Here is a 26095-nt window from a genome sequence, read left to right on the forward strand (position 1 = left end):
CTATGATAGGCAGGATGTTGACCAGACCCATGGTGGCACCAGTGCCAAGTTGGGCTGATTTGATAGTAGCAAGTGGCTCCTGCAATCTGCCATCAAAATGTTGGCAGGCGAGTTTTGTTTTCCAGGGATAAGCGCCGTTGTTTGTGTCTGGGGGCCTGTGGCTGGGAGTGGCCGGCTGGCTCCTTAGAATCCACGATACGCAGCATGGTTCCCAGACCAGAGGTTGCACAAGTGCCAAGTCTGGCTAGTTTGATGGTGCAAAGTGGCTCCTGCCATCTGCCATCCAGAAGCGGGGCAGCTTACTTTTCTTTGCCAGGGAAACGGGCCGAGCTTTTTGTCTGGGGGCCTAAGGCTAGGAGTGACCAGCTGGCTCCTGAAAAGCTACGATAGGCAGGATGGTGACCAGACCCATGGTGGCACCAGTGCCAAGTTGGGCTGATTTGATAGTAGCAAGTGGCTCCTGCAATCTGCCATCAAAATGTTGGCAGGCGAGTTTTGTTTTCCAGGGAAAAGCGCCGTTGTTTGTGTTTGGTGGCCTGTGGCTGGGAGTGACCGGCTGGCTCCTTAGAATCCACGATACGCAGGATGGTTCCCAGACCCAAGGTGGCACCAGTGCCAAGTCGGGCTGGTTTGATAGTACCAAGTGGTTCCTGCAATCTGATATCCAGAAGCGGGGCAGCTTACTTTTGTTTGCCAGGGAAACGGGCCGAGGATTTTGTCTGGGGGCCTATGGCTGGGAGTGACCGGCTGGCTCCTGAAAAGCTACGATAGGCAGGATGGTGACCAGACCCATGGTGGCACCAGTGTCAAGTTGGGCTGGTTTGATAGTACCAAGTGGCTCCGGCAATCTGCCATCAAAATTTGGCAGGCGAGGTTTGTTTTCCAGGGAAAAGCGCCGTTGTTTTTGTTTGGGGGCCTGTGGGTGGGAGTGGCCAGATGGCTAATTAGAATCCACGATACGCAGCATGGTTCCTAGACCTGAGGTGGCACCAGTGCCAAGTCGGGCTGGTTTGATACTACCAAGTGCGTCCTGCAATCTGCCATCCAGAAGCGGGGTAGCTTACTTTTGTTTGCCAGGGAAACGGGCCGAGGTTTTTCTCTGGGGGCCTATGGCAGGGAGGGACCGGCTGGCTCCTGAAAAGCTACGATAGGCAGGATGGTGACCAGACCCATGGTGGCACCAGTGCCAAGTTGGGCTGATTTGATAGTAGCAAGTGGCTCCTGCAATCTGCCATCAAAATGTTGGCAGGCGAGTTTTGTTTTCCAGGGAAAAGCGCCGTTGTTTGTGTTTGGTGACCTGTGGCTGGGAGTGACCGGCTGGCTCCTTAGAATCCACGATACGCAGGATGGTTCCCAGACCCAAGGTGGCACCAGTGCCAAGTTGGGCTGGTTTGATAGTACCAAGTGGCTCCTGCAATCTGCCATCCAGAAGCGGGGCAGCTTACTTTTGTTTGCCAGGGAAACGGGCCGAGGTTTTTCTCTGGGGGCCTCTGGCTTGGAGTGACCGGCTAGGTCCTGAAAAGCTACGATAGGCAGGATGGTGACCAGATCCATGGTGGCACCAGTGCCAAGTTGGGCTGGTTTGATAGTACCAAGTGGCTCCTGCAATCTGCCATCAAAAAGTTGGCAGGCGAGTTTTGTTTTCCAGGGAAAAGCGCTGTGGTTTGTGTTTGGTGGCCTGTGGCTGGGAGTGGCCGACTGGCTCCTTAGAATCCACGATACGCAGGATGGTTCCCAGACCAGAGGTGGCACCAGTGCCAAGTCGGGCTGGTTTGATGGTGAAAAGTGGCTCCTGCAATCTGCCATCCAGAAGCGGGATAACTTACTTTTGTTTGCCAGGGAAATGGGCCAAGGTTTTTGTCTGGGGGCCTATGGCTGGGAGTGACCGGCTGGCTCCTGGAAAGCTACGATAGGCAGGATGGTGACCAGACCCATGGTGGCACCAGTGTCAAGTTGGGCTGGTTTGATAGTACCAAGTGGCTCCGGCAATCTGCCATCAAAATTTGGCAGGCGAGGTTTGTTTTCCAGGGAAAAGCGCCGTTGTTTTTGTTTGGGGGCCTGTGGGTGGGAGTGGCCGGCTGGCTCCTTAGAATCCACGATACGCAGGATGGTTCCCAGACCTGAGGTGGCACCAGTGCCAAGTCGGGCTAGTTTGATGGTGCAAAGTGGCTCCTGCAATCTGCCATCCAGAAGCGGGGTAGCTTACTTTTGTTTGCCAGGGAAACGGGCCGAGGTTTTTCTCTGGGGGCCTATGGCAGGGAGGGACCGGCTGGCTCCTGAAAAGCTACGATAGGCAGGATGGTGACCAGACCCATGGTGGCACCAGTGCCAAGTTGGGCTGATTTGATAGTAGCAAGTGGCTCCTGCAATCTGCCATCAAAATGTTGGCAGGCGAGTTTTGTTTTCCAGGGAAAAGCGCCGTTGTTTGTGTTTGGGGGCCTGTGGCTGGGAGTGACCGGCTGGCTCCTTAGAATCCACGATACGCAGGATGGTTCCCAGACCCAAGGTGGCACCAGTGCCAAGTTGGGCTGGTTTGATAGTACCAAGTAGTTCCTGCAATCTGCCATCCAGAAGCGGGGCAGCTTACTTTTGTTTGTCAGGGAAACGGGCCGAGCTTTGTGTCTGGGCGCCTATGGCTTGGAGTGACCGGCTAGGTCCTGAAAAGCTACGATAGGCAGGATGGTGACCAGATCCATGGTGGCACCAGTGCCAAGTTGGGCTGGTTTGATAGTACCAAGTGGCTCCTGCAATCTGCCATCAAAAAGTTGGCAGGCGAGTTTTGTTTTCCAGGGAAAAGCGCCGTTGTTTGTATTTGGGGGCCTGTGGCTGGGAGTGGCCGGCTGGCTCCTTAGAATCCACGATACGCAGGATGGTTCCCAGACCAGAGGTGGCACCAGTGCCAAGTCGGGCCAGTTTGATGGTGCAAAGGGGCTCCTGCAATCTGCCATCCAGAAGCAGGGCAGCTTACTTTTGTTTGCCAGGGAAACGGGCCGAGGATTTTGTCTGGGGGCCTATGGCTGGGAGTGACCGGCTGGCTCCTGAAAAGCTACGATAGGCAGGATGGTGACCAGACCCATGGTGGCACCAGTGCCAAGTTGGGCTGGTTTGATAGTACCAAGTGGCTCCTGCCATCTGCCATCAAAAAGTTGGCAGGCGAGTTTTGTTTTCCAGGGAAAAGCGCCGTTGTTTGTGTTTGGGCGCCTGTGGCTGGGAGTGGCCGGCTGGCTCCTTAGAATCCACGATACCCAGGATGGTTCCCAGACCAGAGGTGGCACCAGTGCCAAGTCGGGCTGGTTTGATAATACCTAGTGGATCCTGCAATCTGCCATCCAGAAGCGGGACAGCTTACTTTTGTTTGCCAGGGAAACCGGCCGAGCTTTTTGTCTGGGGGCCTATGGCTGGGAGTGACCGTCTAGGTCCTGAAAAGCTACGATAGGCAGGATGGTGACCAGACCCATGGTGGCAGCAGTGCCAAGTTGGGCTGGCTTGATAGTACCAAGTGGCTCCTGCAATCTGCCATCAAAATGTTGGCAGGCGAGTTTTGTTTTCCAGGGAAAAGCGCCGTTGTTTGTGTTTGGGGGCCTGTGGCTTGGAGTGGCCGGCTTGCTAATTGGATTCCACGATACGCAGCATGGTTCCCAGACCTGAGGTGGCACCAGTGACAAGTCGGGCCAGTTTGATGGTGCAAAGTGGCTCCTGCAATCTGCCATCCAGAAGCGGGGCAGCCTACTTTTGTTTGCCAGGGAAACGGGCCGAGGATTTTGTCTGGGAGCCTATGGCTGGGAGTGACCGGCTGGCGCCTGAAAAGCTACGATAGGCAGGATGGTGACCAGACCCAAGGTGGCACCAGTGCCAAGTCGGGCTGGTTTGATGGTGAAAAGTGGCTCCTGCAATCTGCCATCCAGTAGCGGGATAACTTACTTTTTTTTTGCCAGGGAAATGGGCCAAGGTTTTTGTCTGGGGGCCTATGGCTGGGAGTGACCGGCTGGCTCCTGAAAAGCTACGATAGGCAGGATGGTGACCAGACCCATGGTGGCACCAGTGTCAAGTTGGGCTGATTTGATAGTACCAAGTGGCTCCTGCAATCTGCCATCAAAAAGTCGGCAGGCTAGTTTTGTTTTCCAGGGAAAAGCGCCGTTGATTTTGTTTGGGGGCCTGTGGGTGGGAGTGGCCGGATGGCTAATTAGAATCCACGATACGCAGCATGGTTCCCAGACCTGAGGTGGCACCAGTGCCGAGTCGGGCTAGTTTGATGGTGCAAAGTGGCTCCTGCAATCTGCCATCCAGAAGAGGGGCAGCTTGCTTTTGTTTGCCAGGGAAAAGGGCCGAGATTTGTGTCTGGGGGCCTATGGCTGGGAGTGACCGGCTAGGTCCTGAAAAGCTACGATAGGCAGGATGGTGACCAGACCCATGGTGGCACCAGTGCCAAGTTGGGCTGATTTTATAGTACCAAGTGGCTCCTGCAATCTGCCATCAAAAAGTCGGCAGGCGAGTTTTGTTTTCCAGGGAAAAGCGCCGTTGTTTTTGTCTGGGGGCCTGTGGCTGGAGTGGCCGGCTGGCTCCTTAGAATCCACGATACGCAGGATGGTTCCCAGACCTGAGGTGGCACCAGTGCCAAGTCGGGCTAGTTTGATGGTGCAAAGTGGCTCCTGCAATCTGCCATCCAGAAGCGGGGTAGGTTACTTTTGTTTGCCAGGGCAACTGGCCGAGGTTTTTCTCTGGGGCCCTATGGCAGAGAGGGACCGGCTGGTCCTGAAAAGGTATGATAGGCAGGATGGTGACCAGACCCATGGTGGCACCAGTGCCAGGTTGGGCTGATTTGATAGTACCAAGTGGCTCCTGCAATCTGCCATCAAAATGTTGGCAGGCGGGTTTTGTATTCCAGGGAAAAGCGCCGTTGTTTGTGTTTGGGGGCCTGTGGCTGGGAGTGACCGGCTGGCTCCTTAGAATCCACGATACGCAGGATGGTTCCCAGACCCAAGGTGGCACCAGTGCCAAGTTGGGCTGGTTTGATAGTACCAAGAGGCTCCTGCAATCTGCCATCCAGAAGCGGGGCAGCTTACTTTTGTTTGCCAGGGAAACGGGTCGAGCTTTGTGTCTGGGGGCCTATGGCTGGGAGTGACCGGCTAGGTCCTGAAAAGCTAAGATAGGCAGGATGGTGACCAGACCCATGGTGGCAGCAGTGCCAAGTTGGGCTGGTTTGATAGTACCAAGTGGCTCCTGCAATCTGCCATCAAAATGTTGGCAGGCGAGTTTTGTTTTCCAGGGAAAAGCGCCGTTGTTTGTGTTTGGGGGCCTGTGGCTTGGAGTGGCCGGCTGGCTCCTTAGAATCCACGATACGCAGCATGGTTCCCAGACCAGAGGTTGCACAAGTGCCAAGTCTGGCTAGTTTGATGGTGCAAAGTGGCTCCTGCCATCTGCCATCCAGAAGCGGGGCAGCTTACTTTTCTTTGCCAGGGAAACGGGCCGAGCTTTTTGTCTGGGGGCCTAAGGCTAGGAGTGACCAGCTGGCTCCTGAAAAGCTACGATAGGCAGGATGGTGAGCAGACCCATGGTGGCACCAGTGCCAAGTTGGGCTGGTTTGATAGTACCAAGTGGCTCCTGCAATCTGCCATCAAAAATTTGGCAGGCGAGTTTTGTTTTCTAGGGAAAAGCGCCGTTGTTTGTGTTTGGGGGCCTGTGACTGGGAGTGGCCGGCTGGCTCCTTAGAATCCACGATACGCAGCATGGTTCCCAGACCTGAGGTGGCACCAGTGCCAAGTCGGGCTGGTTTGATAGTACCAAGTGGATCCTGCAATCTGCCATCCAGAAGCGGGACAGCTTACTTTTGTTTGCCAGGGAAACGGGCCGCGCTTTTTGTCACGGGGCCTATGGCTGTGAGTGACCGTCTAGGTCCTGAAAAGCTACGATAGGCAGGATGGTGACCAGACCCATGGTGGCACCAGTGCCAAGTTGGGCTGGTTTGATAGTACCAAGTGGCTCCTGCAATCTGCCATCAAAATTTGGCAGGCGAGTTTTGTTTTCCAGGGAAAAGCGCCTTTGTTTGTGTTTGGAGGCCTGTGGCTGGGAGTGGCCGGCTTGCTATTGGGAATCAACGATACGCAGGATGGTTCCCAGACCAGAGGTGGCACCAGTGCCAAGTCGGGCTAGTTTGATGGTGCAAAGTGGCTCCTGCAATCTGCCATCCAGAAGCGGGGCAGCTTACTTTTGTTTCCCAGGGAAACGGGCCGAGGTTTTTCTCTGGGGGCCTATGGCTGGGAGTGACCGGCTGGCGCCTGAACAGCTATGATAGGCAGGATGTTGACCAGACCCATGGTGGCACCAGTGCCAAGTTGGGCTGATTTGATAGTAGCAAGTGGCTCCTGCAATCTGCCATCAAAATGTTGGCAGGCGAGTTTTGTTTTCCAGGGATAAGCGCCGTTGTTTGTGTCTGGGGGCCTGTGGCTGGGAGTGGCCGGCTGGCTCCTTAGAATCCACGATACGCAGGATGGTTCCCAGACCCAAGGTGGCACCAGTGCCAAGTTGGGCTGGTTTGATAGTACCAAGTGGTTCCTGCAATCTGCCATCCAGAAGCGGGGCAGCTTACTTTTGTTTGCCAGGGAAACGGGCCGAGGTTTTTCTCTGGGGGCCTATGGCAGGGAGGGACCGCCTGGCTCCTGAAAAGCTACGATAGGCAGGATGGTGACCAGACCCATGGTGGCACCAGTGCCAAGTTGGGCTGATTTGATAGTAGCAAGTGGCTCCTGCAATCTGCCATCAAAATGTTGGCAGGCGAGTTTTGTTTTCCAGGGAAAAGCGCCGTTGTTTGTGTTTGGTGGCCTGTGGCTGGGAGTGACCGGCTGGCTCCTTAGAATCCACGATACGCAGGATGGTTCCCAGACCCAAGGTGGCACCAGTGCCAAGTCGGGCTGGTTTGATAGTACCAAGTGGTTCCTGCAATCTGATATCCAGAAGCGGGGCAGCTTACTTTTGTTTGCCAGGGAAACGGGCCGAGGATTTTGTCTGGGGGCCTATGGCTGGGAGTGACCGGCTGGCTCCTGAAAAGCTACGATAGGCAGGATGGTGACCAGACCCATGGTGGCACCAGTGTCAAGTTGGGCTGGTTTGATAGTACCAAGTGGCTCCGGCAATCTGCCATCAAAATTTGGCAGGCGAGGTTTGTTTTCCAGGGAAAAGCGCCGTTGTTTTTGTTTGGGGGCCTGTGGGTGGGAGTGGCCAGATGGCTAATTAGAATCCACGATACGCAGCATGGTTCCTAGACCTGAGGTGGCACCAGTGCCAAGTCGGGCTGGTTTGATACTACCAAGTGCGTCCTGCAATCTGCCATCCAGAAGCGGGGTAGCTTACTTTTGTTTGCCAGGGAAACGGGCCGAGGTTTTTCTCTGGGGGCCTATGGCAGGGAGGGACCGGCTGGCTCCTGAAAAGCTACGATAGGCAGGATGGTGACCAGACCCATGGTGGCACCAGTGCCAAGTTGGGCTGATTTGATAGTAGCAAGTGGCTCCTGCAATCTGCCATCAAAATGTTGGCAGGCGAGTTTTGTTTTCCAGGGAAAAGCGCCGTTGTTTGTGTTTGGTGACCTGTGGCTGGGAGTGACCGGCTGGCTCCTTAGAATCCACGATACGCAGGATGGTTCCCAGACCCAAGGTGGCACCAGTGCCAAGTTGGGCTGGTTTGATAGTACCAAGTGGCTCCTGCAATCTGCCATCCAGAAGCGGGGCAGCTTACTTTTGTTTGCCAGGGAAACGGGCCGAGGTTTTTCTCTGGGGGCCTCTGGCTTGGAGTGACCGGCTAGGTCCTGAAAAGCTACGATAGGCAGGATGGTGACCAGATCCATGGTGGCACCAGTGCCAAGTTGGGCTGGTTTGATAGTACCAAGTGGCTCCTGCAATCTGCCATCAAAATGTTGGCAGGCGAGTTTTGTTTTCCAGGGAAAAGCGCTGTGGTTTGTGTTTGGTGGCCTGTGGCTGGGAGTGGCCGACTGGCTCCTTAGAATCCACGATACGCAGGATGGTTCCCAGACCAGAGGTGGCACCAGTGCCAAGTCGGGCTGGTTTGATGGTGAAAAGTGGCTCCTGCAATCTGCCATCCAGAAGCGGGATAACTTACTTTTGTTTGCCAGGGAAATGGGCCAAGGTTTTTGTCTGGGGGCCTATGGCTGGGAGTGACCGGCTGGCTCCTGGAAAGCTACGATAGGCAGGATGGTGACCAGACCCATGGTGGCACCAGTGTCAAGTTGGGCTGGTTTGATAGTACCAAGTGGCTCCGGCAATCTGCCATCAAAATTTGGCAGGCGAGGTTTGTTTTCCAGGGAAAAGCGCCGTTGTTTTTGTTTGGGGGCCTGTGGGTGGGAGTGGCCGGCTGGCTCCTTAGAATCCACGATACGCAGGATGGTTCCCAGACCTGAGGTGGCACCAGTGCCAAGTCGGGCTAGTTTGATGGTGCAAAGTGGCTCCTGCAATCTGCCATCCAGAAGCGGGGTAGCTTACTTTTGTTTGCCAGGGAAACGGGCCGAGGTTTTTCTCTGGGGGCCTATGGCAGGGAGGGACCGGCTGGCTCCTGAAAAGCTACGATAGGCAGGATGGTGACCAGACCCATGGTGGCACCAGTGCCAAGTTGGGCTGATTTGATAGTAGCAAGTGGCTCCTGCAATCTGCCATCAAAATGTTGGCAGGCGAGTTTTGTTTTCCAGGGAAAAGCGCCGTTGTTTGTGTTTGGGGGCCTGTGGCTGGGAGTGACCGGCTGGCTCCTTAGAATCCACGATACGCAGGATGGTTCCCAGACCCAAGGTGGCACCAGTGCCAAGTTGGGCTGGTTTGATAGTACCAAGTAGTTCCTGCAATCTGCCATCCAGAAGCGGGGCAGCTTACTTTTGTTTGTCAGGGAAACGGGCCGAGCTTTGTGTCTGGGCGCCTATGGCTTGGAGTGACCGGCTAGGTCCTGAAAAGCTACGATAGGCAGGATGGTGACCAGATCCATGGTGGCACCAGTGCCAAGTTGGGCTGGTTTGATAGTACCAAGTGGCTCCTGCAATCTGCCATCAAAAAGTTGGCAGGCGAGTTTTGTTTTCCAGGGAAAAGCGCCGTTGTTTGTATTTGGGGGCCTGTGGCTGGGAGTGGCCGGCTGGCTCCTTAGAATCCACGATACGCAGGATGGTTCCCAGACCAGAGGTGGCACCAGTGCCAAGTCGGGCCAGTTTGATGGTGCAAAGGGGCTCCTGCAATCTGCCATCCAGAAGCAGGGCAGCTTACTTTTGTTTGCCAGGGAAACGGGCCGAGGATTTTGTCTGGGGGCCTATGGCTGGGAGTGACCGGCTGGCTCCTGAAAAGCTACGATAGGCAGGATGGTGACCAGACCCATGGTGGCACCAGTGCCAAGTTGGGCTGGTTTGATAGTACCAAGTGGCTCCTGCCATCTGCCATCAAAAAGTTGGCAGGCGAGTTTTGTTTTCCAGGGAAAAGCGCCGTTGTTTGTGTTTGGGCGCCTGTGGCTGGGAGTGGCCGGCTGGCTCCTTAGAATCCACGATACCCAGGATGGTTCCCAGACCAGAGGTGGCACCAGTGCCAAGTCGGGCTGGTTTGATAATACCTAGTGGATCCTGCAATCTGCCATCCAGAAGCGGGACAGCTTACTTTTGTTTGCCAGGGAAACCGGCCGAGCTTTTTGTCTGGGGGCCTATGGCTGGGAGTGACCGTCTAGGTCCTGAAAAGCTACGATAGGCAGGATGGTGACCAGACCCATGGTGGCAGCAGTGCCAAGTTGGGCTGGCTTGATAGTACCAAGTGGCTCCTGCAATCTGCCATCAAAATGTTGGCAGGCGAGTTTTGTTTTCCAGGGAAAAGCGCCGTTGTTTGTGTTTGGGGGCCTGTGGCTTGGAGTGGCCGGCTTGCTAATTGGATTCCACGATACGCAGCATGGTTCCCAGACCTGAGGTGGCACCAGTGACAAGTCGGGCCAGTTTGATGGTGCAAAGTGGCTCCTGCAATCTGCCATCCAGAAGCGGGGCAGCCTACTTTTGTTTGCCAGGGAAACGGGCCGAGGATTTTGTCTGGGAGCCTATGGCTGGGAGTGACCGGCTGGCGCCTGAAAAGCTACGATAGGCAGGATGGTGACCAGACCCAAGGTGGCACCAGTGCCAAGTTGGGCTGATTTGATAGTAGCAAGTGGCTCCTGCAATCTGCCATCAAAAAATTGGCAGGCGAGTTTTGTTTTCCAGGGATAAGCGCCGTTGTTTGTGTTTGGGGGCCTGTGGCTAGGAGTGGACGGATGGCTAAATAGAATCCACGATACGCAGGATGGTTCCCAGACCAGAGGTGGCACCATTGCCAAGTCGGGCTAGTTTGATGGTGAAAAGTGGCTCCTGCAATCTAATATCCAGAAGCGGGGCAGCTTACTTTTGTTTGCCAGGGAAACGGGCAGAGCTTTGTGTCTGGGGCCCTATGGCTGGGAGTGACCGGCTGGCTCCTGAAAAGCTACGATAGGCAGGATGGTGACCAGACCCATAGTGGCACCAGTGCCAAGTTGGGCTGATTTGATAGTAGCAAGTGGCTCCTGCAATCTGCCATCAAAAAGTCGGCAGGCGAGTTTTGATTTCCAGGGAAAGGCGCCGTTGTTTGTGTTTGGGCGCCTGTGGCAGGGAGTGGCTGGCTGGTTCCTTAGAATCCACGATACGCAGCATGGTTCCCAGACCCAAGGTGGCACCAGTGCCAAGTCGGGCTGGCTTGATAGTACCCAGTGGTTCCTGCAATCTGCCATCCAGAAGCAGGGCAGCTTACTTTTGTTTGCCAGGGAAACGGGCTGAGCTTTATGTCTGGGGGCTATGGCTGGGAGTGACCGGCTGGCTCCTGAAAAGCTACGGTAGGCAGGATGGTGACCAGACCCATGGTGGCACCAGTGCTAAGTTGGGCTGGTTTGATAGTACCAAGTGGCTCCTGCAATCTGCCATCAAAAAGTTGGCAGGCGAGTTTTGTTTTCCAGGGAAAAGCGCCGTTGTTTGTGTTTGGGGGCCTGTTTCTGGGAGTGGCCGGCTTGATAATTGGAATCCCCGAGCCGCAGGATGGTTCCCAGACCAGAGGTGGCACCAGTGCCAAGTCGGGCTAGTTTGATGGTGCATAGTGGCTCCTGCAATCTGCCATCCAGAAGCGGGGCAGCTTACTTTTGTTTGCCAGGGAAATGGGCCGAGGTTTGTGTCTGGGGGCCTATGGCTGGGAGTGACCGGCTGGCGCCTGAAAAGCTACGATAGGCAGGATGGTGACCAGACCCATGGTGGCACCAGTGCCAAGTTGGGCTGATTTGATAGTAGCAAGTGGCTCCTGCAATCTGCCATCAAAAAGTTGGCAGGCGAGTTTTGTTTTCCAGGGAAAAGCGCCGTTGTTTCTGTTTGGGGGCCTGTGGCTGGGAGTGGCCGGCTGGCTGCTTAGAATCTACGATACGCAGGATGGTTCCCAGACCAGAGGTGGCACCAGTGCCAAGTTGGGCTGGATTTATAGTACCAAGTGGTTCCTGCAATCTGCCATCCAGAAGCGGGGCAGCTTACTTTTGTTTGCCAGGGAAACGGGCCGAGCTTTGTGTCTGGGCGCCTATGGCTGGGAGTGACCTGCTAGGTCCTGAAAAGCTACGATAGGCAGGATGGTGACCATATCCATTGTGGCACCAGTGCCAAGTTGGGCTGGTTTGATAGTACCAAGTGGCTCCTGCAATCCGCCATCAAAAAGTTGGCAGGCGAGTTTTGTTTTCCAGGGAAAAGCGCCGTTGTTTGTGTTTGGGGGCCTGTGCCTGGGAGTGGACGGATGGCTAATTAGAATCCACGATACGCAGGATGGTTCCCAGACCAGAGGTGGCACCAGTGCCAAGTCGGGCTAGTTTGATGGTGAAAAGTGGCTCCTGCAATCTGATATCCAGAAGCGGGACAGCTTACTTTTGTTTGCCAGGGAAACGGGCAGAGCTTTGTGTCTGGGGCCCTATGGCTGGGAGTGACCGGCTGGCTCCTGAAAAGCTACGATAGGCAGGATGGTGACCAGACCCATAGTGGCACCAGTGCCAAGTTGGGCTGATTTGATAGTACCAAGTGGCTCCTGCAATCTGCCATCAAAAAGTCGGCAGGCGAGTTTTGATTTCCAGGGAAAGGCGCCGTTGTTTGTGTTTGGGCGCCTGTGGCAGGGAGTGGCTGGCTGGCTCCTTAGAATCCACGATACGCAGCATGGTTCCCAGACCCAAGGTGGCACCAGTGCCAAGTCGGGCTGTCTTGATAGTACCCAGTGGTTCCTGAAATCTGCCATCCAGAAGCGGGGCAGCTTACTTTTGTTTGCCAGGGAAACGGGCCGAGCTTTGTGTCTGGGGGCCTATGGCTGGGATTGACCGGCTGGCTCCTGAAAAGCTACGGTAGGCAGGATGGTGACCAGACCCATGGTGGCAGCAGTGCCAAGTTGGGCTGGCTTGATAGTACCAAGTGGCTCCTGCAATCTGCCATCAAAATGTTGGCAGGCGAGTTTTGTTTTCCAGGGAAAAGCGCCGTTGTTTGTGTTTGGGGGCCTGTGGCTGGGAGTGGCCGGCTTGCTAATTGGATTCCACGATACGCAGCATGGTTCCCAGACCTGAGGTGGCACCAGTGACAAGTCGGGCCAGTTTGATGGTGCAAAGTGGCTCCTGCAATCTGCCATCCAGAAGCGGGGTAGCTTACTTTTGTTTGCCAGGGAAACGGGCCGAGGTTTTTCTCTGGGGGCCTATGGCAGGGAGGGACCGGTTGGCTCCTGAAAAGCTACGATAGGCAGGATGGTGACCAGACCCATGGTGGCACCAGTGCCAAGTTGGGCTGATTTGATAGTAGCAAGTGGCTCCTGCAATCTGCCATCAAAATGTTGGCAGGCGAGTTTTGTTTTCCAGGGAAAAGCGCCGTTGTTTGTGTTTGGGGGCCTGTGGCTGGGAGTGACCGGCTGGCTCCTTAGAATCCACGATACGCAGGATGGTTCCCAGACCCAAGGTGGCACCAGTGCCAAGTTGGGCTGGTTTGATAGTACCAAGTAGTTCCTGCAATCTGCCATCCAGAAGCGGGGCAGCTTACTTTTGTTTGTCAGGGAAACGGGCCGAGCTTTGTGTCTGGGCGCCTATGGCTTGGAGTGACCGGCTAGGTCCTGAAAAGCTACGATAGGCAGGATGGTGACCAGATCCATGGTGGCACCAGTGCCAAGTTGGGCTGGTTTGATAGTACCAAGTGGCTCCTGCAATCTGCCATCAAAAAGTTGGCAGGCGAGTTTTGTTTTCCAGGGAAAAGCGCCGTTGTTTGTATTTGGGGGCCTGTGGCTGGGAGTGGCCGGCTGGCTCCTTAGAATCCACGATACGCAGGATGGTTCCCAGACCAGAGGTGGCACCAGTGCCAAGTCGGGCCAGTTTGATGGTGCAAAGGGGCTCCTGCAATCTGCCATCCAGAAGCAGGGCAGCTTACTTTTGTTTGCCAGGGAAACGGGCCGAGGATTTTGTCTGGGGGCCTATGGCTGGGAGTGACCGGCTGGCTCCTGAAAAGCTACGATAGGCAGGATGGTGACCAGACCCATGGTGGCACCAGTGCCAAGTTGGGCTGGTTTGATAGTACCAAGTGGCTCCTGCAATCTGCCATCAAAAAGTTGGCAGGCGAGTTTTGTTTTCCAGGGAAAAGCGCCGTTGTTTGTGTTTGGGCGCCTGTGGCTGGGAGTGGCCGGCTGGCTCCTTAGAATCCACGATACCCAGGATGGTTCCCAGACCAGAGGTGGCACCAGTGCCATGTCGGGCTGGTTTGATAATACCTAGTGGATCCTGCAATCTGCCATCCAGAAGCGGGACAGCTTACTTTTGTTTGCCAGGGAAACCGGCCGAGCTTTTTGTCTGGGGGCCTATGGCTGGGAGTGACCGTCTAGGTCCTGAAAAGCTACGATAGGCAGGATGGTGACCAGACCCATGGTGGCAGCAGTGCCAAGTTGGGCTGGCTTGATAGTACCAAGTGGCTCCTGCAATCTGCCATCAAAATGTTGGCAGGCGAGTTTTGTTTTCCAGGGAAAAGCGCCGTTGTTTGTGTTTGGGGGCCTGTGGCTTGGAGTGGCCGGCTTGCTAATTGGATTCCACGATACGCAGCATGGTTCCCAGACCTGAGGTGGCACCAGTGACAAGTCGGGCCAGTTTGATGGTGCAAAGTGGCTCCTGCAATCTGCCATCCAGAAGCGGGGCAGCCTACTTTTGTTTGCCAGGGAAACGGGCCGAGGATTTTGTCTGGGAGCCTATGGCTGGGAGTGACCGGCTGGCGCCTGAAAAGCTACGATAGGCAGGATGGTGACCAGACCCAAGGTGGCACCAGTGCCAAGTTGGGCTGATTTGATAGTAGCAAGTGGCTCCTGCAATCTGCCATCAAAAAATTGGCAGGCGAGTTTTGTTTTCCAGGGATAAGCGCCGTTGTTTGTGTTTGGGGGCCTGTGGCTAGGAGTGGACGGATGGCTAAATAGAATCCACGATACGCAGGATGGTTCCCAGACCAGAGGTGGCACCATTGCCAAGTCGGGCTAGTTTGATGGTGAAAAGTGGCTCCTGCAATCTAATATCCAGAAGCGGGGCAGCTTACTTTTGTTTGCCAGGGAAACGGGCAGAGCTTTGTGTCTGGGGCCCTATGGCTGGGAGTGACCGGCTGGCTCCTGAAAAGCTACGATAGGCAGGATGGTGACCAGACCCATAGTGGCACCAGTGCCAAGTTGGGCTGATTTGATAGTACCAAGTGGCTCCTGCAATCTGCCATCAAAAAGTCGGCAGGCGAGTTTTGATTTCCAGGGAAAGGCGCCGTTGTTTGTGTTTGGGCGCCTGTGGCAGGGAGTGGCTGGCTGGTTCCTTAGAATCCACGATACGCAGCATGGTTCCCAGACCCAAGGTGGCACCAGTGCCAAGTCGGGCTGGCTTGATAGTACGCAGTGGTTCCTGCAATCTGCCATCCAGAAGCAGGGCAGCTTACTTTTGTTTGCCAGGGAAACGGGCTGAGCTTTATGTCTGGGGGCTATGGCTGGGAGTGACCGGCTGGCTCCTGAAAAGCTACGGTAGGCAGGATGGTGACCAGACCCATGGTGGCACCAGTGCTAAGTTGGGCTGGTTTGATAGTACCAAGTGGCTCCTGCAATCTGCCATCAAAAAGTTGGCAGGCGAGTTTTGTTTTCCAGGGAAAAGCGCCGTTGTTTGTGTTTGGGGGCCTGTTTCTGGGAGTGGCCGGCTTGATAATTGGAATCCCCGAGCCGCAGGATGGTTCCCAGACCAGAGGTGGCACCAGTGCCAAGTCGGGCTAGTTTGATGGTGCATAGTGGCTCCTGCAATCTGCCATCCAGAAGCGGGGCAGCTTACTTTTGTTTGCCAGGGAAATGGGCCGAGGTTTGTGTCTGGGGGCCTATGGCTGGGAGTGACCGGCTGGCGCCTGAAAAGCTACGATAGGCAGGATGGTGACCAGACCCATGGTGGCACCAGTGCCAAGTTGGGCTGATTTGATAGTAGCAAGTGGCTCCTGCAATCTGCCATCAAAAAGTTGGCAGGCGAGTTTTGTTTTCCAGGGAAAAGCGCCGTTGTTTCTGTTTGGGGGCCTGTGGCTGGGAGTGGCCGGCTGGCTGCTTAGAATCTACGATACGCAGGATGGTTCCCAGACCAGAGGTGGCACCAGTGCCAAGTTGGGCTGGATTTATAGTACCAAGTGGTTCCTGCAATCTGCCATCCAGAAGCGGGGCAGCTTACTTTTGTTTGCCAGGGAAACGGGCCGAGCTTTGTGTCTGGGCGCCTATGGCTGGGAGTGACCTGCTAGGTCCTGAAAAGCTACGATAGGCAGGATGGTGACCATATCCATGGTGGCACCAGTGCCAAGTTGGGCTGGTTTGATAGTACCAAGTGGCTCCTGCAATCCGCCATCAAAAAGTTGGCAGGCGAGTTTTGTTTTCCAGGGAAAAGCGCCGTTGTTTGTGTTTGGGGGCCTGTGGCTGGGAGTGGCCGGCTGGCTGCTTAGAATCCACGATACGCAGGATGGTTCCCAGACCAGAGGTGGCACCAGTGCCAAGTCGGGCTAGTTTGATGGTGAAAAGTGGCTCCTGCAATCTGATATCCAGAAGCGGGACAGCTTACTTTTGTTTGCCAGGGAAACGGGCAGAGCTTTGTGTCTGGGGCCCTATGGCTGGGAGTGACCGGCTGGCTCCTGAAAAGCTACGATAGGCAGGATGGTGACCAGACCCATAGTGGCACCAGTGCCAAGTTGGGCTGATTTGATAGTACCAAGTGGCTCCTGCAATCTGCCATCAAAAAGTCGGCAGGCGAGTTTTGATTTCCAGGGAAAGGCGCCGTTGTTTGTGTTTGGGCGCCTGTGGCAGGGAGTGGCTGGCTGGCTCCTTAGAATCCACGATACGCAGCATGGTTCCCAGACCCAAGGTGGCACCAGTGCCAAGTCGGGCTGTCTTGATAGTACCCAGTGGTTCCTGAAATCTGCCATCCAGAAGCGGGGCAGCTTACTTTTGTTTGCCAGGGAAACGGGCCGAGCTTTGTGTCTGGGGGCCTATGGCTGGGATTGACCGGCTGGCTCCTGAAAAGCTACGGTAGGCAGGATGGTGACCAGACCCATGGTGGCAGCAGTGCCAAGTTGGGCTGGCTTGATAGTACCAAGTGGCTCCTGCAATCTGCCATCAAAATGTTGGCAGGCGAGTTTTGTTTTCCAGGGAAAAGCGCCGTTGTTTGTGTTTGGGGGCCTGTGGCTTGGAGTGGCCGGCTTGCTAATTGGATTCCACGATACGCAGCATGGTTCCCAGACCTGAGGTGGCACCAGTGACAAGTCGGGCCAGTTTGATGGTGCAAAGTGGCTCCTGCAATCTGCCATCCAGAAGCGGGGCAGCCTACTTTTGTTTGCCAGGGAAACGGGCCGAGGATTTTGTCTGGGAGCCTATGGCTGGGAGTGACCGGCTGGCGCCTTAAAAGCTACGATAGGCAGGATGGTGACCAGACCCATGGTGGCACCAGTGCCAAGTTGGGCTGATTTGATAGTAGCAAGTGGCTCCTGCAATCTGCCATCAAAAAATTGGCAGGCGAGTTTTGTTTTCCAGGGATAAGCGCCGTTGTTTGTGTTTGGGGGCCTGTGGCTGGGAGTGGACGGATGGCTAAATAGAATCCACGATACGCAGGATGGTTCCCAGACCGGAGGTGGCACCAGTGCCAAGTCGGGCTAGTTTGATGGTGAAAAGTGGCTCCTGCAATCTAATATCCAGAAGCGGGGCAGCTTACTTTTGTTTGCCAGGGAAACGGGCAGAGCTTTGTGTCTGGGGCCCTATGGCTGGGAGTGACCGGCTGGCTCCTGAAAAGCTACGATAGGCAGGATGGTGACCAGACCCATAGTGGCACCAGTGCCAAGTTGGGCTGATTTGATAGTACCAAGTGGCTCCTGCAATCTGCCATCAAAAAGTCGGCAGGCGAGTTTTGATTTCCAGGGAAAGGCGCCGTTGTTTGTGTTTGGGCGCCTGTGGCAGGGAGTGGCTGGCTGGCTCCTTAGAATCCACGATACGCAGCATGGTTCCCAGACCCAAGGTGGCACCAGTGCCAAGTCGGGCTGGCTTGATAGTACCCAGTGGTTCCTGCAATCTGCCATCAAGAAGCGGGGCAGCTTACTTTTGTTTGCCAGGGAAACGGGCCGAGCTTTATGTCTGGGGGCTATGGCTGGGAGTGACCGGCTGGCTCCTGAAAAGCTACGGTAGGCAGGATGGTGACCAGACCCATGGTGGCACCAGTGCTAAGTTGGGCTGGTTTGATAGTACCAAGTGGCTCCTGCAATCTGCCATCAAAAAGTTGGCAGGCGAGTTTTGTTTTCCAGGGAAAAGCGCCGTTGTTTGTGTTTGGGGGCCTGTTTCTGGGAGTGGCCGGCTTGATAATTGGAATCCCCGAGCCGCAGGATGGTTCCCAGACCCAAGGTGGCACCAGTGCCAAGTCGGGCTAGTTTGATGGTGCATAGTGGCTCCTGCAATCTGCCATCCAGAAGCGGGGCAGCTTACTTTTGTTTGCCAGGGAAATGGGCCGAGGTTTGTGTCTGGGGGCCTATGGCTGGGAGTGACCGGCTGGCGCCTGAAAAGCTACGATAGGCAGGATGGTGACCAGACCCATGGTGGCACCAGTGCCAAGGTGGGCTGATTTGATAGTAGCAAGTGGCTCCTGCAATCTGCCATCAAAAAGTTGGCAGGCGAGTTTTGTTTTCCAGGGAAAAGCGCCGTTGTTTCTGTTTGGGGGCCTGTGGCTGGGAGTGGCCGGCTGGCTGCTTAGAATCTACGATACGCAGGATGGTTCCCAGACCAGAGGTGGCACCAGTGCCAAGTTGGGCTGGATTTATAGTACCAAGTGGTTCCTGCAATCTGCCATCCAGAAGCGGGGCAGCTTACTTTTGTTTGCCAGGGAAACGGGCCGAGCTTTGTGTCTGGGCGCCTATGGCTGGGAGTGACCTGCTAGGTCCTGAAAAGCTACGATAGGCAGGATGGTGACCATATCCATGGTGGCACCAGTGCCAAGTTGGGCTGGTTTGATAGTACCAAGTGGCTCCTGCAATCCGCCATCAAAAAGTTGGCAGGCGAGTTTTGTTTTCCAGGGAAAAGCGCCGTTGTTTGTGTTTGGGGGCCTGTGGCTGGGAGTGGCCGGCTGGCTGCTTAGAATCCACGATACGCAGGATGGTTCCCAGACCAGAGGTGGCACCAGTGCCAAGTCGGGCTAGTTTGATGGTGAAAAGTGGCTCCTGCAATCTGATATCCAGAAGCGGGACAGCTTACTTTTGTTTGCCAGGGAAACGGGCAGAGCTTTGTGTCTGGGGCCCTATGGCTGGGAGTGACCGGCTGGCTCCTGAAAAGCTACGATAGGCAGGATGGTGACCAGACCCATAGTGGCACCAGTGCCAAGTTGGGCTGATTTGATAGTACCAAGTGGCTCCTGCAATCTGCCATCAAAAAGTCGGCAGGCGAGTTTTGATTTCCAGGGAAAGGCGCCGTTGTTTGTGTTTGGGCGCCTGTGGCAGGGAGTGGCTGGCTGGCTCCTTAGAATCCACGATACGCAGCATGGTTCCCAGACCCAAGGTGGCACCAGTGCCAAGTCGGGCTGTCTTGATAGTACCCAGTGGTTCCTGAAATCTGCCATCCAGAAGCGGGGCAGCTTACTTTTGTTTGCCAGGGAAACGGGCCGAGCTTTGTGTCTGGGGGCCTATGGCTGGGATTGACCGGCTGGCTCCTGAAAAGCTACGGTAGGCAGGATGGTGACCAGACCCATGGTGGCAGCAGTGCCAAGTTGGGCTGGCTTGATAGTACCAAGTGGCTCCTGCAATCTGCCATCAAAATGTTGGCAGGCGAGTTTTGTTTTCCAGGGAAAAGCGCCGTTGTTTGTGTTTGGGGGCCTGTGGCTTGGAGTGGCCGGCTTGCTAATTGGATTCCACGATACGCAGCATGGTTCCCAGACCTGAGGTGGCACCAGTGACAAGTCGGGCCAGTTTGATGGTGCAAAGTGGCTCCTGCAATCTGCCATCCAGAAGCGGGGCAGCCTACTTTTGTTTGCCAGGGAAACGGGCCGAGGATTTTGTCTGGGAGCCTATGGCTGGGAGTGACCGGCTGGCGCCTTAAAAGCTACGATAGGCAGGATGGTGACCAGACCCATGGTGGCACCAGTGCCAAGTTGGGCTGATTTGATAGTAGCAAGTGGCTCCTGCAATCTGCCATCAAAAAATTGGCAGGCGAGTTTTGTTTTCCAGGGATAAGCGCCGTTGTTTGTGTTTGGGGGCCTGTGGCTGGGAGTGGACGGATGGCTAAATAGAATCCACGATACGCAGGATGGTTCCCAGACCGGAGGTGGCACCAGTGCCAAGTCGGGCTAGTTTGATGGTGAAAAGTGGCTCCTGCAATCTAATATCCAGAAGCGGGGCAGCTTACTTTTGTTTGCCAGGGAAACGGGCAGAGCTTTGTGTCTGGGGCCCTATGGCTGGGAGTGACCGGCTGGCTCCTGAAAAGCTACGATAGGCAGGATGGTGACCAGACCCATAGTGGCACCAGTGCCAAGTTGGGCTGATTTGATAGTACCAAGTGGCTCCTGCAATCTGCCATCAAAAAGTCGGCAGGCGAGTTTTGATTTCCAGGGAAAGGCGCCGTTGTTTGTGTTTGGGCGCCTGTGGCAGGGAGTGGCTGGCTGGCTCCTTAGAATCCACGATACGCAGCATGGTTCCCAGACCCAAGGTGGCACCAGTGCCAAGTCGGGCTGGCTTGATAGTACCCAGTGGTTCCTGCAATCTGCCATCAAGAAGCGGGGCAGCTTACTTTTGTTTGCCAGGGAAACGGGCCGAGCTTTATGTCTGGGGGCTATGGCTGGGAGTGACCGGCTGGCTCCTGAAAAGCTACGGTAGGCAGGATGGTGACCAGACCCATGGTGGCACCAGTGCTAAGTTGGGCTGGTTTGATAGTACCAAGTGGCTCCTGCAATCTGCCATCAAAAAGTTGGCAGGCGAGTTTTGTTTTCCAGGGAAAAGCGCCGTTGTTTGTGTTTGGGGGCCTGTTTCTGGGAGTGGCCGGCTTGATAATTGGAATCCCCGAGCCGCAGGATGGTTCCCAGACCAGAGGTGGCACCAGTGCCAAGTCGGGCTAGTTTGATGGTGCATAGTGGCTCCTGCAATCTGCCATCCAGAAGCGGGGCAGCTTACTTTTGTTTGCCAGGGAAATGGGCCGAGGTTTGTGTCTGGGGGCCTATGGCTGGGAGTGACCGGCTGGCGCCTGAAAAGCTACGATAGGCAGGATGGTGACCAGACCCATGGTGGCACCAGTGCCAAGTTGGGCTGATTTGATAGTAGCAAGTGGCTCCTGCAATCTGCCATCAAAAAGTTGGCAGGCGAGTTTTGTTTTCCAGGGAAAAGCGCCGTTGTTTCTGTTTGGGGGCCTGTGGCTGGGAGTGGCCGGCTGGCTGCTTAGAATCTACGATACGCAGGATGGTTCCCAGACCAGAGGTGGCACCAGTGCCAAGTTGGACTGGATTTATCGTACCAAGTGGTTCCTGCAATCTGCCATCCAGAAGCGGGGCAGCTTACTTTTGTTTGCCAGGGAAACGGGCCGAGCTTTGTGTCTGGGCGCCTATGGCTGGGAGTGACCTGCTAGGTCCTGAAAAGCTACGATAGGCAGGATGGTGACCATATCCATGGTGGCACCAGTGCCAAGTTGGGCTGGTTTGATAGTACCAAGTGGCTCCTGCAATCCGCCATCAAAAAGTTGGCAGGCGAGTTTTGTTTTCCAGGGAAAAGCGCCGTTGTTTGTGTTTGGGGGCCTGTGGCTGGGAGTGGCCGGCTGGCTGCTTAGAATCCACGATACGCAGGATGGTTCTCAGACCAGAGGTGGCACCAGTGCCAAGTCGGGCTAGTTTGATGGTGAAAAGTGGCTCCTGCAATCTGATATCCAGAAGCGGGGCAGCTTACTTTTGTTTGCCAGGGAAACGGGCAGAGCTTTGTGTCTGGGGCCCTATGGCTGGGAGTGACCGGCTGGCTCCTGAAAAGCTACGATAGGCAGGATGGTGACCAGACCCATAGTGGCACCAGTGCCAAGTTGGGCTGATTTGATAGTAGCAAGTGGCTCCTGCAATCTGCCATCAAAAAGTCGGCAGGCGAGTTTTGATTTCCAGGGAAAGGCGCCGTTGTTTGTGTTTGGGCGCCTGTGGCAGGGAGTGGCTGGCTGGCTCCTTAGAATCCACGATACGCAGCATGGTTCCCAGACCAGAGGTGGCACCAGTGCCAAGTCGGGCTGTCTTGATAGTACCCAGTGGTTCCTGCAATCTGCCATCCAGAAGTGGGGCAGCTTACTTTTGTTTGCCAGGGAAACGGGCCGAGCTTTGTGTCTGGGGGCCTATGGCTGGGAGTGACCGGCTGGCTCCTGCAAAGCTACGGTAGGCAGGATGGTGACCAGACCCATGGTGGCACCAGTGCCAAGTTGGGCTGGTTTGATAGTACCAAGTGGCTCCTGCAATCTGCCATCAAAATGTTGGCAGGCGAGTTTTGTTTTCCAGGGAAAAGCGCCGTTGTTTGTGTTTGGGGGCCTGTGGCTGGGAGTGGCCGGCTTGATAATTGGAATCCCCGAGCCGCAGGATGGTTCCCAGACCAGAGGTGGCACCAGTGCCAAGTCGGGCTAGTTTGATGGTGCAAAATGGCTCCTGCAATCTGCCATCCAGAAGCGGGGCAGCTTACTTTTGTTTGCCAGGGAAATGGGCCGAGGTTTGTGTCTGGGGGCCTATGGCTGGGAGTGACCGGCTGGCGCCTGAAAAGCTACGATAGGCAGGATGGTGACCAGACCCATGGTGGCACCAGTGCCAAGTTGGGCTGATTTGATAGTAGCAAGTGGCTCCTGCAATCTGCCATCAAAAACTTGGCAGGCGAGTTTTGTTTTCCAGGTAAAAGCGCCGTTGTTTGTGTTTGGAGGCCTGTGGCTGGGAGTGGCCGGCTGGCTGCTTAGAATCTACGATACGCAGGATGGTTCCCAGACCAGAGGTGGCACCAATGCCAAGTTGGGCTGGATTTATAGTACCAAGTGGTTCCTGCAATCTGCCATCCAGAAGCGGGGCAGCTTACTTTTGTTTGCCAGGGAAACGGGCCGAGCTTTGTGTCTGGGCGCCTATGGCTGGGAGTGACCTGCTAGGTCCTGAAAAGCTACAATAGGCAGGATGGTGACCAGACCCATGGTGGCACCAGTGCCAAGTTGGGCTGGTTTGATAGTACCAAGTGGCTCCTGCAATCCGCCATCAAAAATTTGGCAGGCGAGTTTTGTTTTCCAGGGAAAAGCGCCGTTGTTTGTGTTTGGGGGCCTGTGGCTGGGAGTGGCCGGCTGGCTGCTTAGAATCCACGATACGCAGGATGGTTCCCAGACCCAAGGTGGCACCAGTGCCAAGTTGGGCTGGTTTGATAGTACCAAGTGATTCCTGCAATCCGCCATCCAGAAGCGGGGCAGCTTACTTTTGTTTGCCAGGGAAACGGGCCGAGATTTGTGTCTGGGGGCCTATGGCTGGGAGTGACCGGCTAGGTCCTGAAAAGCTACGATAGGCAGGATGGTGAGCAGACCCATGGTGGCACCAGTGCCAAGTTGGGCTGGTTTGATAGTACCAAGTGGCTCCTGCAATCTGCCATCAAAAAGTTGGCAGGCGAGTTTTGTTTTCCAGGGAAAAGCGCCGTTGTTTGTGTTTGCGGGCCTGTGGCTGGGATTGGACGGATGTCTAATTAGAATCCACGATACGCAGGATGGTTCCCAGAGCCAAGGTGGCACCAGTGCCAAGTCGGGCTAGTTTGATGGTGAAAAGTGGGTCCCGCAATCTGATATCCAGAAGCGGGGCAGCTTACTTTTGTTTGCCAGGGAAACAGGCCGAGCTTTGAGTCTGGGGGCCTATGGCTGGGAGTGACCGGCTGGCTCCTGAAAAGCTACGATAGGCAGGATGGTGACCAGACCCATGGTGGCAGCAGTGCCAAGTTGGGCTGGTTTGATAGTACCAAGTGGCTCCTGCAATCTGCCATCAAAAACTTGGCAGGCGAGTTTTGTTTTCCAGGTAAAAGCGCTGTTGTTTGTGTTTGGAGGCCTGTGGCTGGGAGTGGCCGGCTGGCTGCTTAGAATCTACGATACGCAGGATGGTTCCCAGACCAGAGGTGGCACCAATGCCAAGTTGGGCTGGATTTATAGTACCAAGTGGTTCCTGCAATCTGCCATCCAGAAGCGGGGCAGCTTACTTTTGTTTGCCCGGGAAACGGGCCGAGCTTTGTGTCTGGGCGCCTATGGCTGGGAGTGACCTGCTAGGTCCTGAAAAGCTACGATAGGCAGGATGGTGACCATATCCATGGTGGCACCAGTGCCAAGTTGGGCTGGTTTGATAGTACCAAGTGGCTCCTGCAATCCGCCATCAAATATTTGGCAGGCGAGTTTTGTTTTCCAGGGAAAAGCGCCGTTGTTTGTGTTTGGGGGCCTGTGGCTGGGAGTGGCCGGCTGGCTGCTTAGAATCCACGATACGCAGGATGGTTCCCAGACCCAAGGTGGCACCAGTGCCAAGTTGGGCTGGTTTGATAGTACCAAGTGATTCCTGCAATCCGCCATCCAGAAGCGGGGCAGCTTACTTTTGTTTGCCAGGGAAACGGGCCGAGCTTTGTGTCTGGGGGCCTATGGCTGGGAGTGACCGGCTAGGTCCTGAAAAGCTACGATAGGCAGGATGGTGAGCAGACCCATGGTGGCACCAGTGCCAAGTTGGGCTGGTTTGATAGTACCAAGTGGCTCCTGCAATCTGCCATCAAAAAGTTGGCAGGCGAGTTTTGTTTTCCAGGGAAAAGCGCCGTTGTTTGTGTTTGCGGGCCTGTGGCTGGGATTGGACGGATGTCTAATTAGAATCCACGATACGCAGGATGGTTCCCAGAGCCAAGGTGGCACCATTGCCAAGTCGGGCTAGTTTGATGGTGAAAAGTGGGTCCCGCAATCTGATATCCAGAAGCGGGGCAGCTTACTTTTGTTTGCCAGGGAAACAGGCCGAGCTTTGAGTCTGGGGGCCTATGGCTGGGAGTGACCGGCTGGCTCCTGAAAAGCTACGATAGGCAGGATGGTGACCAGACCCATGGTGGCAGCAGTGCCAAGTTGGGCTGGTTTGATAGTACCAAGTGGCTCCTGCAATCTGCCATCAAAAAGTTGGCAGGAGAGTTTTGTTTTCCAGGGAAAAGCGCCGTTGTTTGTGTTTGCAGGCCTGTGGCTGGCAGTGGCCGGCTGGCTCCTTAGAATCCACGATACGCAGGATGGTTCCCAGACCCAAGGTGGCACCAGTGCCAAGTTGGGCTGATTTGATAGTACCAAGTGGCTCCTGCAATCTGCCATCCAGAAGCGGGGCAGCTTACTTTTGTTTGCCAGGGAAACGGGCCGAGCGTTGTGTCTGGGGGCCTATGGCTGGGAGTGACCTGCTGGCTCCTGAAAAGCTACGATAGGCAGGATGGTGACCAGACCCATGGTGGCACCAGTGCCAAGTTGGGCTGATTTGATAGTACCAAGTGGCTCCTGCAATCTGCCATCAAAAAGTCGGCAGGCGAATTATGTTTTCCAGGGAAAAGGGCCGTTTTTTTTGTTTGGGGGCCTGTGGCAAGGAGTGGCCGGCTGGCTCCTTAGAATCCACGATACGCAGCATGGTTCCCAGACCTGAGGTGGCAACAGTGCCAAGTCGGGCTGGTTTGATAGTACCAAGTGGCTCCTGCAATCTGCCATCAAAAAGTTGGCAGGCGAGTTTTGTTTTCCAGGGAAAAACGCCGTTGTTTTTGTTTGCGGGCCTGTGGCTGGGAGTGGCCGGCTGGCTCCTTAGAATCCACGATACGCAGGATGGTTCCCAGACCCAACGTGGCACCAGTGCCCAGTTGGGCTGGTTTGATAGTACAAGGTGGCTCCTGCAATCTGCCATCCAGAAGCTGGACAGCTTACTTTTGTTTGCCAGGGAAACGGGCCGAGGTTTGTGTCTGGGGGCCTATGGCTGGGAGTGACCAGCTGGCTCCTGAAAAGCTACGATAGGCAGGATGGTGACCAGACCCATGGTGGCAGCAGTGCCAAGTTGGGCTGGTTTGATAGTACCAAGTGGCTCCTGCAATCTGCCATCAAAACTTGGCAGGCGAGTTTTGTTTTCCAGGCAAAAGCGCCGTTGTTTTTGTTTGGGGGCCTGTGGCTGGGAGTGGCCGGCTGGCTCCTTAGAATCCACGATACGCAGCATGGTTCCCAGACCAGAGGTGGCACCAGTGCCAAGTTGGGCTGGTTTGATAGCACCAAGTGCGTCCTGCAATCTGCCATCCAGAAGCGGGGCAGCTTACTTTTGTTTGCCAGGGAAACGGGCCGAGCTTTGTGTCTGGGGGCCTATGGCTGGGAGTGACCGGCTGGCTCCTGAAAAGCTACGATAGGCAGGATGGTGACCAGACCCATGGTGGCAACAGTGCCAAGTTGAGCTGGTTTGATAGTACTAAGTGGCTCCTGCAATCTGCCATCAAAAATTTGGCAGGCGAGTTTTGTTTTCCAGGGAAAAGCGCCGTTGTTTGTGTTTGGGTGCCTATGGCTGGGAGTGGCCGGCTGGCTCCTTAGAATCCACGATA

Source organism: Melospiza melodia, chromosome 2, assembly GCF_035770615.1.
Source record: "Melospiza melodia melodia isolate bMelMel2 chromosome 2, bMelMel2.pri, whole genome shotgun sequence".
Lineage (NCBI taxonomy): Eukaryota > Metazoa > Chordata > Aves > Passeriformes > Passerellidae > Melospiza > Melospiza melodia.